The sequence below is a fragment of the Ranitomeya imitator genome, chromosome 2 (genome assembly GCF_032444005.1).
Source record: "Ranitomeya imitator isolate aRanImi1 chromosome 2, aRanImi1.pri, whole genome shotgun sequence".
In the NCBI taxonomy this organism is placed as follows: Eukaryota; Metazoa; Chordata; class Amphibia; order Anura; family Dendrobatidae; genus Ranitomeya; species Ranitomeya imitator.
In genome coordinates, this window is record NC_091283.1 from 54,840,730 (window position 1) to 54,853,707 (window position 12,978).

Here is a 12,978-nt window from a genome sequence, read left to right on the forward strand (position 1 = left end):
GCTACAGATGGATCTGGATAAGTTGGAAACTTGGGCTGAAAGGTGGCAGATGAGGTTTAACAATGATAAATGTAAGGTTATACACATGGGAAGAAGGAATCAATGTCACCATTACACACTGAACGGGAAACCACTGGGTAAATCTGACAGGGAGAAGGACTTGGGGATCCTAGTTAATGATAAACTTACCTGGAGCAGCCAGTGCCAGGCAGCAGCTGCCAAGGCAAACAGGATCATGGGGTGCATTAAAAGAGGTCTGGATACACATGATGAGAGCATTATACTGCCTCTGTACAAATCCCTAGTTAGACCGCACATGGAGTACTGTGTCCAGTTTTGGGCACCGGTGCTCAGGAAGGATATAATAGAACTAGAGAGAGTACAAAGGAGGGCAACAAAATTAATAAAGGGGATGGGAGAACTACAATACCCAGATAGATTAGCGAAATTAGGATTATTTAGTCTAGAAAAAAGACGACTGAGGGGCGATCTAATAACCATGTATAAGTATATAAGGGGACAATACAAATATCTCGCTGAGGATCTGTTTATACCAAGGAAGGTGACGGGCACAAGGGGGCATTCTTTGCGTCTGGAGGAGAGAAGCTTTTTCCACCAACATAGAAGAGGATTCTTTACTGTTAGGGCAGTGAGAATCTGGAATTGCTTGCCTGAGGAGGTGGTGATGGCGAACTCAGTCGAGGGGTTCAAGAGAGGCCTGGATGTCTTCCTGGAGCAGAACAATATTGTGTCATACAATTATTAGGTTCTGTAGAAGGACGTAGATCTGGGGATTTATTATGATGGAATATAGGCTGAACTGGATGGACAAATGTCTTTTTTCGGCCTTACTAGCTATGTTACTATGTTACTTCTGCATTTTTCATCCCTTTCTGGTTTTGGCTTACAAATACTGATGTAAAATGCTGACCAAATACTGAACGTGTAAACATGGACTTAAAAGGGAACCTGTCAAATCCTTTTTGGCATGTAAACTGCCCCCAGTGCATTGTTAATGATGCAATATGCATCAACATGTTTTTTTTTTCATTAAAAAGGTGCCATAATCATATGCAAAAAGCACTTTACATTGTTAGATCCTACCTGCTCATTTAGTCATAGGGGTGTGCTTAATTTAATTCCATTACGGTTGAGAAATCTCTCAGTTGCGCAGAGTCTCATAGAGCCGCGCTTACACAGCGTCGATGGGGGGAGCCGCACATGCACAACCGTGATGAGCAGCTCCCTACACATGCGCACTAAAGCTGTATTTAGTACCCAGCTTCACTGACCTTGTGCGGCTGGAGCCGCTATTCACAGCGCCACAGCGCATGAGCGGCTCCCCGATGAACACTGGGCAAGTGCGGGATATTTCAAAGCGGATTTGAGCAACGTCAGCGAAAACCCGGGAACATCATTCAAATTTCGTGGGCAGCGACAACCTTGACTGAATAATATGAAGCACGCCACTATGACAGAATGAGCAGGTACTATCTATGTAAAGTGCTTTTTGCACATGATTTGATTACTGTTTTTAATTAAACATTGCATCACCAACAACGCATCAGGGACAGTTTACATGCTAAAAAGGAAATTACAGATTCCCTTTAAGGCGAGTGTATCCTATGCTTGAGAACAGGGTCTTGAGAATTTGGCACCAACATGGTTCCATAATGTGTATAGATAAAAACGGCAATCCGTGCCCTTCTACATACAGTGCCTTGCGAAAGTATTCAGCTCCCTGGAACTTTTGAACCTTTTCCCACATATCATGCTTCAAACATAAAGATACCAAACGTAAATTTTTGGTGAAGAATCAACAAGTGGAACACAATTGTGAAGTTGAACGAAATTTATTGGTTATTTTAAATTTTTGTGGAAATTCAAAAACTGAAAAGTGGGACGTGCGATATTATTCGGCCCCTTTACTTTCAGTGCAGCAAACTCACTCCAGAAGTTCATTGTGGATCTCTGAATGATCCAATGTTGTCCTCAATGCCTAATGATGATAAATATAATCCACCTGTGTGTAATCAAGTCTCCATATAAATGCGCCTGCTCTGTGATAGTCTCAGGGTTCTGTTTGAAGCACAGAGAGCATCATGAAGACCAAGGAACACAACAGGCAGGTCCGTGATACTGTTGTGGAGAAGTTTAAAGCCGGATTTGGATACAAAATGATTTCCAAAATGTTAAACATCCCAAGGAGCACTGTGCAAGTGATCATATTGAAATGGAAGGATTATCATACCACTGCAAATCTACCAAGACCCGGCCGTCCCTCTAAACTTTCATCTCAAACAAGGAGAAGACTGATCAGAGATGCAGCCAAGAGGCCCATGATCACTCTGGATGAACTGCAGAGATCTACAGCTGAGGTTGGACAGTCTGTCCATAGGACAATAATCAGTCGTACACTGCACAAATTTGGCCTTTATGGAAGAGTGGCAAGAAGAAAGCCATACACACCAAACATGTGGATGAAGGTGCTCTTGTCAGATGAAACCAAAATCTAACTTTTTGGCAACAATGCCAAACGATATGTTTGGCGTAAAGGCAACACAGCTCATCCCCCTGAACACACCATCACCACTGTCAAACATGGTGGTGGCAGCATCATGGTTTGGGCCTGCTTTTCTTCAGCAGGGACAGGGAAGATGGTTAAAATTGATGGGAAGATGGATGGAGCCAAATACAGGACCATTCTTGAAGAAAACCTGTTGGAGTCTGCAAAAGACCTCAGACTGGGACGGAGCTATGTCTTCCAACAAGACAATGATCCCAAACATAAAGCAAAATCTACACTGGAATGGTTCACAAATAAACATATCCAGGTGTTAGAATGGCAAAGTCAAAGTCCTGACCTCAATTCAATCGAGAATCTGTTGAAAGAGCTGAAAACTGCTGTTCACAAACGATCTCCATCAAACCTCACTGAGCTCGAGCTGTTTGCCAAGGAAGAATAGGCAAGAATTTCAGTCTCTCGATGTACAAAACTGATAGAGACATACCCCAAGTGACTTGCAGCTGTAATCGCAGCAAAAGGTGGCGCAACAAAGTATTAAGTTAAAAGAGCCGAATAATATTGCACGCCCCATTTTTCAGCTTTTGAATTTCCACAAAAATTTAAAATGACCAATAAGTTTCATTCAACTTCACAATTGTGTTCCACTTGTTGTTGATTCTTCACCAAAAAATTACATTTGGTATCTTTATGTTTGAAGCATGAAATGTGGGAAAAGGTTGAAAAGTTCCAGGGAGCCGAATACTTTCGCAAGGCACTGTACATGATGCATAAGTAAATACAGTGTGATGAACTAATGCCCAGATAAACATCTTAGATCATCAGGCTGTGCCATGATAAATATTATCATAGCACCACATATTGGACAGGTAGAGTACATAATACCCACATTCTGCCATGCATTCCATGACGAATATTGTGCACATTGCACAGATAAACATTCTGTAAAGTGGCCTGACGGGGTGATGCTGCACCATGAAAATAAAGTGTCCCAGTTATAGTTTACACATTGCACCCCCCAAAACAGCCACTATGCCAAATTGTACAGACAGCACACCCACAATGCAGCATTACACCCCTGTGAGTAGATGGGTAGTAGTGCCCCACAGTGGAGCGGAAGTCTTCAGCTAGCAGTATATAAGAGGTAATGCCATATATTGTGGGGGATGGCATATCTGAAGAATAAAATATCAGGGTTTACAAGTCTGACGTTACTTCTAATCCCTCCAATCGGAGGATTGCACGCTTCTGTCCAAGCATTCTCTGAGGGGGTTCCCTGCCATGTTTTCCAGCAGGGTTACATAATGAAAATCTGCTCGCTTGTGCAGGATTAAAAGGTTACTCCATAATTGTGACAATATTTCCAACTTTTCATTTTTGCATTTCATAAATAAATCTCACTACCTGTAAATGCTTCCAGCAGCGCAGTAGAATGCGTTTTCTTGGTTTTTATTACTTCATGCTCAGCTTGCTGTTAAGTGCCTTTCCTATTATGGTAACATGTTCGAACACTGAAAAAAAAGAAGAAAAAAAATGCAAAAACCAAACCTCCCATTATAAATCTATGGAGGACCAGAGCTGCAGAACCAGATTCACTTTGAGAAGCATATAAAAACATCAACTCTTCAAATTTAGCAAACCCCCAAAGTTGCGTTAAATGTATCTAATGGGATTTGGGCAAAAGTAAATACAATCTTCCTTCATTCGCCTTGGGGAAAACGTCATCTTGTCATTATTTGGGCTACAGTCACACATCCTTGTGACATGTCCCAATCTCTTCTTTTCTCTTGGACAGCATGCTGACCTATATGGGTTTCATAGATCCATACACACATCAGTTTTAAAAGCAGGTCCTTGTATCTAGACCGGGAGACTCAAAAGTCTATTATTTATTCTGAGGATCAGACTAGGACATTGCAGTATATGAGGATCCATGTAAAACGGATGACTGACTTTGTACTTCAGAGATCCATCTGCTTTAACTGATCCATTGTTGAGTCATTGTTGAACAATAAAAAAAAAATCCAGTTTACCTGCTTCAGTGCAAAAAAAAAAAAAAGAGAGAGAAATAACTGGGATAATACCGGAGAAGGAAATTGGTCCTTTTTCCATGGATGGTAACACATGTGTGAATACAGCCTTATCTGAATACCTTGGCCAAAGTAACGTGGCTTGCTGTGCCCCCCAGTCCCAGAGCATATGCTCTGCCAGTCCTCAGATAGGTAAGGCTAGGGTCACATTGCGTTAGTGCAATCCGTTTAGCGCTAGCGGATTGCGCTAACGCAATGTTTTCTATGGGGCTGCGGTCGGGGTCGCGTTAACGTCCCCGCTCTCGCAGATCCCCGATCTGCGAGAGCGGGGAACGGACCGCGGGCGCGCCTCGGACGCTGCAAGCAGCGTCCGCGGCGCGCCAGGAATCACCGGCGCGTCGCTAGCGCGTGCCGAACATGGCACGCGCTAGTGAAGCGCGTTCGCATTGCCTTCAATGGGCGCGTTAACGGCTGCGTTGCACGGCGTTAATTTCGCCGTGCAACGCTGTCCGTTTAACGCGGTCCCATAACGCAATGGGAACCCAGCTTAATAGGCATTCACAGAGAGACACTGAGCAGACGGTGCTCAGTGTCTGCTGGGTGACAGGCTGTATGGTCACAACATACAACCATGCAGCCTGCCATCTAGATGTAGTAGAGCTAGACCTGTCATGGGGTAAATGGATTAGCAGCATCTCTGCGGAAAGGTGAGGAATATTGTTGTTTGTTGTTTTTACTGTTTTGCAGACGACAAGGGCATCAGGGGAATGGGCGAGGTCGTAAGTATGGTTTAAATAAGATTATTAAAGGAATCTGTGTTATTCTTTCAATTAAAGGACTTTATTCTGGGTGTCTGTGTTTTCATACAATGTGACTATGGAGTTAGTAATGGGGGCGTCTTATTGACACCTCTCCATTACTAACCTCAGAGCTTGGTATCACCTGACAATACAAAGGTGACATCATCCCCCAACTATCACCCCACTTGCCACCACTACAGGGCAAGAGCGAGGCTAAGTGCCAGAATTGGCGCACCTTAGAGATGCGCCTTTTCTGGGGCGGCTGAGAGCTGATGCTTTTAGCCTGGGGGGGCAGTATCCATGGCCCCTTCCTAGGCTATTACTATAAGCCTGCAGCTGTCTGCATAACCTTTGCTGGTTATTCATTATAGGGGACCCTGCGTCAATTTTTTTTAAGGGTCCCCCATTTTAATAGCCAGTAAAGGCTAAGTATATAGTTGTGAGCTGATATTACCTGGGAAGCTCCAGGGGTATTACCCCCTTCCCAGGCTATAAACATCAGCCTCCAGCCATCAGTTTTCCCTCTGCTGGTAGCAAAAATTGTGTGGGAGCCCACACCATTTTTCATTTTAAATAATCTTTAGTTAAATACATATACAGTAAGATAAAAAACATATCACAAGGCCACCACCCAGAGCGAAATCCTGATCAACAGATCAGTGTGAAGGTACTGTACAAGAATGGGTAAGTGAAATCATGATCAACAGATCAGTGTGAAGGTGCAAGAATGGGTAAAGTAGGTTCAGTGCAAGGTCATGAAAATCATACAAGAAAAAAAAACAAAACAAAAAGAACCAAGTAATCATAAAATATAAAGCTTTATTGAAACCAAACTATATACAGTGGGGAAAAAAGTATTTAGGCTGGTTTCACATTTGCGTTCAGGAGGGCTGCGGATGGCTGGGTACTTCCTCTCTTCTTCCTCCCTGAAGCTCCGCCTATTTTTGTAGGTGTACTGCTTTCCCTGAATACCTATCTTTAACATTGGGTACACAGGACATGCGTCCGCATGTGGCGATTTACAGTTTTGCTCAAAAGTGCAAGTGCATAAGTGCAATATAACAATCCCAATGATATAGCCTGGAGAATAAGTATGTCCAAATCAGGGGCTAAAGCAGATGTCCAAGAAGGCTGTATACCACATCAAGGACAAAGAGTGTAGAGCAAAAAATAAGTGAAAACAGATAGTACAATGTTTGCCTAAAAGTTACCTGAGACTCTGTGGTGCCACCCACCCCAACCCGCATTTCGGCGCTGTACCTTCTTCCGGTGGAGTAGCATCCATGAGTAATCAGGACCTTAACCATACCGAGGGGGCCTATCAAGATGTCTGATACAAAGCAGAGTAATGCTAGAGTTGACTACTGATGCGGACCCTCCTGACCGGTGACGCCCTTGTGATGCTTGTGCAGCGCCCCAGGGTCCTGGTCGTTGCAGTAATATCATTCTTCCACCAGGGGGAGGGATGTTACGTTTGAAGGCAATAAAGGAGATCTCTTTGCCAGGTAACACTAACACACAACACAATTCACACTCCAGTCCACCAGGGGGAGCTATGCTCCTATTTATTAGGGCACTCTTCACAATTAGGTAAAACTGGTGGTCTGGATAGGAAGCGAGGCAGAAGCTGGCTGGGTTTCACCCAGTGAGCTGCTATCTGAGCTCTGCTCAGGGAGTGGGTCCCTGACAGTGGTGGGATCCTGTCAGAGGCCTAGACAGAAGGCCACGGAGCTGCGCCTGCCCCATGTGCGGCAGCATCCTAAGAGAGAGACACGAACAGAGAACTGTATTGTAAAGCGTGAGGAGTAGTCATAGCAAAAAGAGAGGAAACCAGAAGGAGTTCTGCCCTGCACAGGCTGCTTCCTTCTGAGACACAGGATCTGGTAGCCAGAACACCGAGGGAGCAACAATCCTTTATGCCTTGCTCCAGAGAGCGGCAGGACAGCTAATTTCAAGTTACTGATCCGCCCTATACCCAGGAGGTACGGTAGCAACTTGTGGGGGCCGGGGCGTGCTAGAGTTCCTGTAAAAAGCCTCAGGCTACCAGTCATATGGGTTTGTCCTATCCATCTGGGGGACAAAGAGAGAGACATAACATCTAGAACATCTACAACAGTTGTGAGGACCTTATGAGAGGCTCAGCAGTAAGGTACTACAACACCCAGGTGCTAGAGGAAGGCTACTGATTTCCACCTGGATAAGGGGACTCTGGATTTGCCTCCAAACCGGCTGGACTCTGCCTGCCCTGTGATCTGGTGCTCTTGACTGTGGATGCTGAACCTTCAGTAAAGGTAAAGAGACTGCAACCTTGTGTCCTCGTTCTTCACTGCGCCTTACGCCATTCACCATCCACCATCTACACTCTGGGAAGCCGTGGGGACACACTTCACCTGTGGGAAGGTATACCATCTAGCTGCCATAACATCACCCCAGCGGACCCCTAAGCTGCATCGGTCACACTGACCGAAAACCACAGGTGGTGTCATGAACATTTCCCCTTTAAAGACCTTTCCCCCCCTTTTTACAACGGACGTCCCTAGCGCCACGGACCGGGTCAGCCACCGTGACATCCCCCTTGAGAACTGAAGGACCCGGTACCGAGTACCCCACTGCCCTACGGGGCCATCCACTTGCTTCCGGGAGCGGCCAGCGTCACATGCGCCACTGACATGCATCGTTACTCTGCTTGGTTTCGGATATCTTGATAGGCCCCCTCGGTATATTTAAGGTCCTGATTACACATGGATCCCACTCCCCTGGAAGAAGGCACAGAGCCGAAACACGCATTGGGGCCGGTGACACCACAGAGTCTCAGGTACCTTTTAGGCCAGGGGTGGGGAACCTCAGGCTCCAGGGCCATTTACGGCCTTCGATGACCTTTTATCAGGCCCCCGAGCAGATTCTCAGGGGCCGCATTCTTGGGCAGGCAGCTATATTTTGATTACAACCAGCTCATTAATTTCTTCTTGCTCGGTTAGCACACATGCAGTGTTCACTACTGAACACTGAAGGGCAGGCAATGAAAGATCGCGTCCTGACACCAGTGCCAGAGTCAAGATGTACTGTGTGGGCGGAGTTTGTACGGCCCCCGAAGGATGATATAAATATCCAAATGGCCCTTGGCAGAAAAAAAAGATTCCCCACCCCTGTTTTAGGCAAACATTGTACTATTTGTTTTCACTTCTCTTTTGCTCTGTACGCTTTGTCCTTGATGTGGTATACAGCCTTCTTGGACATCTGCTTTAGCCCCTGATCTGGACATACTTATTCTCCAGGCTATATCATTGGGTATGTTATATTGCACTTATGCACTTGCACTTTTGAGCAAAACTGTTTATCTTTTATATGCTTGCTGGTTTACCTGACTCTTACTGTGGTCCCACCTTATTTGGCTCAGCACTGTCATATCCCTACTTACCCTAAGTTATATGGTTTTATATAGTTTGGTTTCAATAAAGCTTTATATTTTATGATTACTTGGTTGTTTTTGGTGTTTTTTTTCTTGTATGATTGTCATATACAGTAAGCTGCACATATTGTACTAATTGCATTTGTCACAGACATCTGTATTTCTACCTATTATATTTGTATTTACTGTATGTAATCCATCTCTTCTATCCTGTTGGCTCCTGCAGTGATTTTACAAGACACGGCAGTTGAATTGCCGGCTTTCCCTCTATGTATGTAAAAGCTCATGTTAAAAATCGCATTGCATTCGGATAGCAGTCACACTGCATTCGGATGTAAATAGGATGCTAGGTGTGAAAAATCGGATTCTACTTTACGTTTAGAAACAAAGTTCATTCAGATGGGAAACCTATTCTGGAATAGAATTAATAGGCAAAAATTGACAAATTTGTATCCCTGTAGTAGATCAGATATGATCCTGCAGCTGACATTGTGAGATTCCATTATTAACATAGGAGGGGATTGCAATTCCCTCAAGATCTGAGAGATAGATAGATAATATATATATATAATATATTAAAAAAGAAAAAAAAGAGAGAAAATTAACAATAGACAAGCCATTAGCAGTTAATTTCTAATAATGCAGTGAAAAGTCACTAGGTGTGTTCTCTTGTATGAAGATGCTGCTTTTCTTTCTGCCATTTTCATGTAGTAGTTTTTTTTTTTTTGGTGCTGAGCCACTGTGATTCTAGATTCAGACTCTCTGCAAAGGAAGCAAAATTGCAGTGGAAAAATGCACTAAGGGCACATGTTACATGCACACCCAGCACTATGTGGGACTCCAGCCAGGTTTATACACATATATTACCAACCAATCTAATGGTATTTTCACACAACGACTCACTAAAGAGGATTCTGCCTGGAATCTCCCTGAAAAAACTCCCCAGAAAATGAACATAGTGCACAGCAACATCAAAACACCATTGCTGTGCACACGTTCCATCTTGGTTAAAAGATGTGACATGCTAGGTGTTCAGGCGACTTTTGTCATCCCCCAGTGCATGAGATTTTACAAACGATCAACCACACATTGCAGTTAAAATTGGTTAAAAGTATATATTTGATATTGACTGTCTGTTCAGTGATGGAAGAGGCCCTTGTGTGAGGGCAGTATATGGGCCCTTTTTGTGGCTGTGACAAAACCTGCTTGCTGATTTGATAGCTGTCCCCTTTACCGCTGTGGGCCCCTGTGCAGCTGCACATGTTAAACCAATGATATATCGGCCTCTGGGCAAGATTATATTATGGATTTCACAGTTTTCAATGCAAAGGGTATGTTCTCATAGAGCTGCTTAATGTGGATTATGTATCAGACCTGCATCAGTAAACTTAGTGTGAACATACCTCAAGTGTGGAAGCTGCAATAATTCTGCACACACTCTTAACACCCAAAACTGTGCTCACATTGCATTAAATGTGTCTATTATATGTCTGTAGGGGACGCATTAGGGTATGTTTCCACGTTCAGGAAACGCTGCGTGTTTGACGCTGCGTAGAGCCGCAGCGTCCAGATGTTACAGCATAGTGGAGGGGATTTAATGAAATCCTGTCTCCACTATGCATTAAAAGACGCATGCGGCAGACACGCGGAAACGGACATGTGGCGCGTCTTTTCAGAAAGCAGCATGTCCTTACAATGCTCAAACAACGCATGAACAACGCAGGTGACCCGCCAGTGACCTCAGGTGCAGATTTGGTGCAGATTTTACTTGCGTAAAATCCTGACCAAATCCTGATGCAATCCTGAACGTGGACACATACCCTCTGACTTTTTATGTCCACAATTTTGCAAATGCATTTCCCTCCCCCTCCTTACTAGAATGGCAGGGGATATATTGCATAGGAGTCTGCGCTGAGCTCACACTGCAAAACATCACATACATCACCATGAGGTCTTATCAAAGAATGCAAGAAAACCACAGCACAGAACAACAGGAGAGCAAGCACTGGACCCAGTAAATAATCCTGCTCCTTATAGGTAAAGACAAAGCCATGCTCTTACCTGCACTAGTCAGCAGCTGTATATAGGCTGCACCCTGTTTGTCACAGTGTACAGAAATCATGACCAGCAGGGAAGCAGAAACCAGACACCCAGGTGCTTCAGATTGGGTGGAAACATTGGGTGGATATGCTACCCCCATCCCATCTCTGTGTCAAATCCTCCCCTCATTAAACTGCTGCAGGCATGTCTTCTGTGTCATATTCAGAATTGTTGTCCTTTAACCCTTTGCAGCACAGGGAAACTGACAGTAGAAACTGCAATGTACAAAGCTGATGCTTCAGGAAATGGAAAGAAAACGATATAACACATGGCTACAAAGTGTCAGTCATGCTGAGCAAAAACTGAAGACCACTCTGTAGAGCCATGAGTTCTCTCTTCTTTTAATACTTATGGGGTTTTTTTAAGGATAGGGCTAGGCAGTGATTTAACACTAGTTCCCTTGGTGTCTCATTTCACTCTGCGACCAACTGCAGCACAGAGGCGCTAATGTTTGCAACCATGTTGGATTTTCTACCATTGGTTGCAAGTTGCATACGACTAACTCGCCATAGACTTCAGTGCAAGTTGCGTGCGACTTTTTATCTGCGATTTGGCCATTGTTGTGCAGCAAAATCTCATGCATGAGTGACAGCAAATTGTACAGATGTTTTTCTGAATTGCTGTTGCGTGACACATGTCGCTGTCGGGGCTCATTCAGACATCAGTTTTTCACAGATAGAACTCGTACCCATTATAGTCTATGGGGCTCTTCACATGTCCGTCTACTTTTCATTACTGAGCGCTCCTGACGAAGTCACAGAGACTTACCCAATTTTTATCCAAGTCAAGGATCGAACGCCTCAATGCAAGTCTATGGGTCCGTGAAAAAAATGATGCCACCTGTGTGCTGACCATTTTTCACATTGATTGATATGAGAAGGTTGAGACATTTTTTTTCTGATCAAATATGTTAATCCTAATTTTACTGGTATGTTATTAAAATCTAAAAAAAACACATTTGGTGTAGTAGCGCTGGTTACTGTCCAAACTAATAACATATTTATCCCGTACGGCGAACATCAAAATACAAATGTATGTTTATTGGTCATAATTAAAAAGAAATAAAGGTAAAGTCCTTTAAAAAGGAACTTCCATAATGATCCCGATCATCAACATTCTAATTAAATCTGTGACACTAACCTATAAAGATAAATAATGCTACACATCAGGCCGTCAGTGTTGAGGAATGGACACCAGGTAAGGCTACTTTCACAGTAGCGTTAACTGCAATCCGTCACAATGCGTCGTTTTGCAGAAAAAATGCATCCTGCAAAAGTGTTTGCAGGATGCGTTTTTTTCCCCATAGACTTGTATTGACGACGCATTGCGACACGTCGCATCCGTCGTGCGACGGATGCGTCGTGCTTTGGCGGACCGTCGGGAGCAAAAAACGCTACATGTAACGCTTTTTGCTCCTGACGGACCGCTTTTTCAGACCACGCATGCGCGGCCGGAACTCCGCCCCCACCTCTCCGCACCTCACAATGGGGCAGTGGATGCGCCGGAGAAATGCATCCGCTGCCTCCGTTGTGCAATGCGTTAAACGCTAGCGTCGGAATCTCTGCCCGACGCATTGCGACGGGGAGATTCCGACGCTAGTGTGAAAGTAGCCTAACCATATCTGACCCTATACCTCCTGAAAAGGGTTACCTCCTAAAAGCCTCCTGATGGCCCATGTACAGGAATGGGGAAACGCGTTGAGGTTGTGATACTGGAGCTATGTGGGGTTTATTTTGTGACAAGCTGGGACCAACTATGGTTAACTGTAAAGCGCTGCGGAATATGTTGGCGCTATATAAAGATTATTATTATTATTAATTGGACTTAATGTTGGCATGTTGATTGGAAGCAAATAGGTATTTTGTTTGTGACAATATTAGTCGCACTTATCAGAGGCACTGACACTTCGTTTTTCTGATTTTTTTTTTCACCTCTTAAGTCCATGTTGAAATGAATATCATTTTTCCAAGAAAAGACCCTTTATCTCGGCTTCTTTGCCCTTATAGCATCTATCAAATTGGTGATTTGACTTGGGGTCTTTGCCTCCTGTGAGGGGTTGTAGTACCTAGGGGCTTTGCCAGGGAAAAAGCGGCGGTGAGCAGGCGCGCCATAACT

General features: G+C 44.2%; 1 protein-coding gene across 2 annotated transcripts in view; it reads right to left on the bottom strand.

Annotated features, from left to right (window-relative positions):
* Positions 1-10,922, bottom strand: part of LOC138661825 (G-protein coupled receptor 4-like) — a 60,459-nt gene extending 49,537 nt beyond the window's left edge. Inside the window, exons 1-2 of one of the 2 annotated variants that reach the window (XM_069746760.1) lie at positions 10,825-10,920; positions 3,929-4,035 (exon numbers count right to left, since the gene is read on the bottom strand). The gene's annotated coding sequence lies outside the window, so the exon portion shown is untranslated. Of the gene's footprint in view, positions 1-3,928; positions 4,036-10,824 lie in introns of both variants that reach the window. The other variant, XM_069746761.1, reaches the window with a different exon arrangement.
* Positions 10,923-12,978: the final 2,056 nt, after the last annotated feature.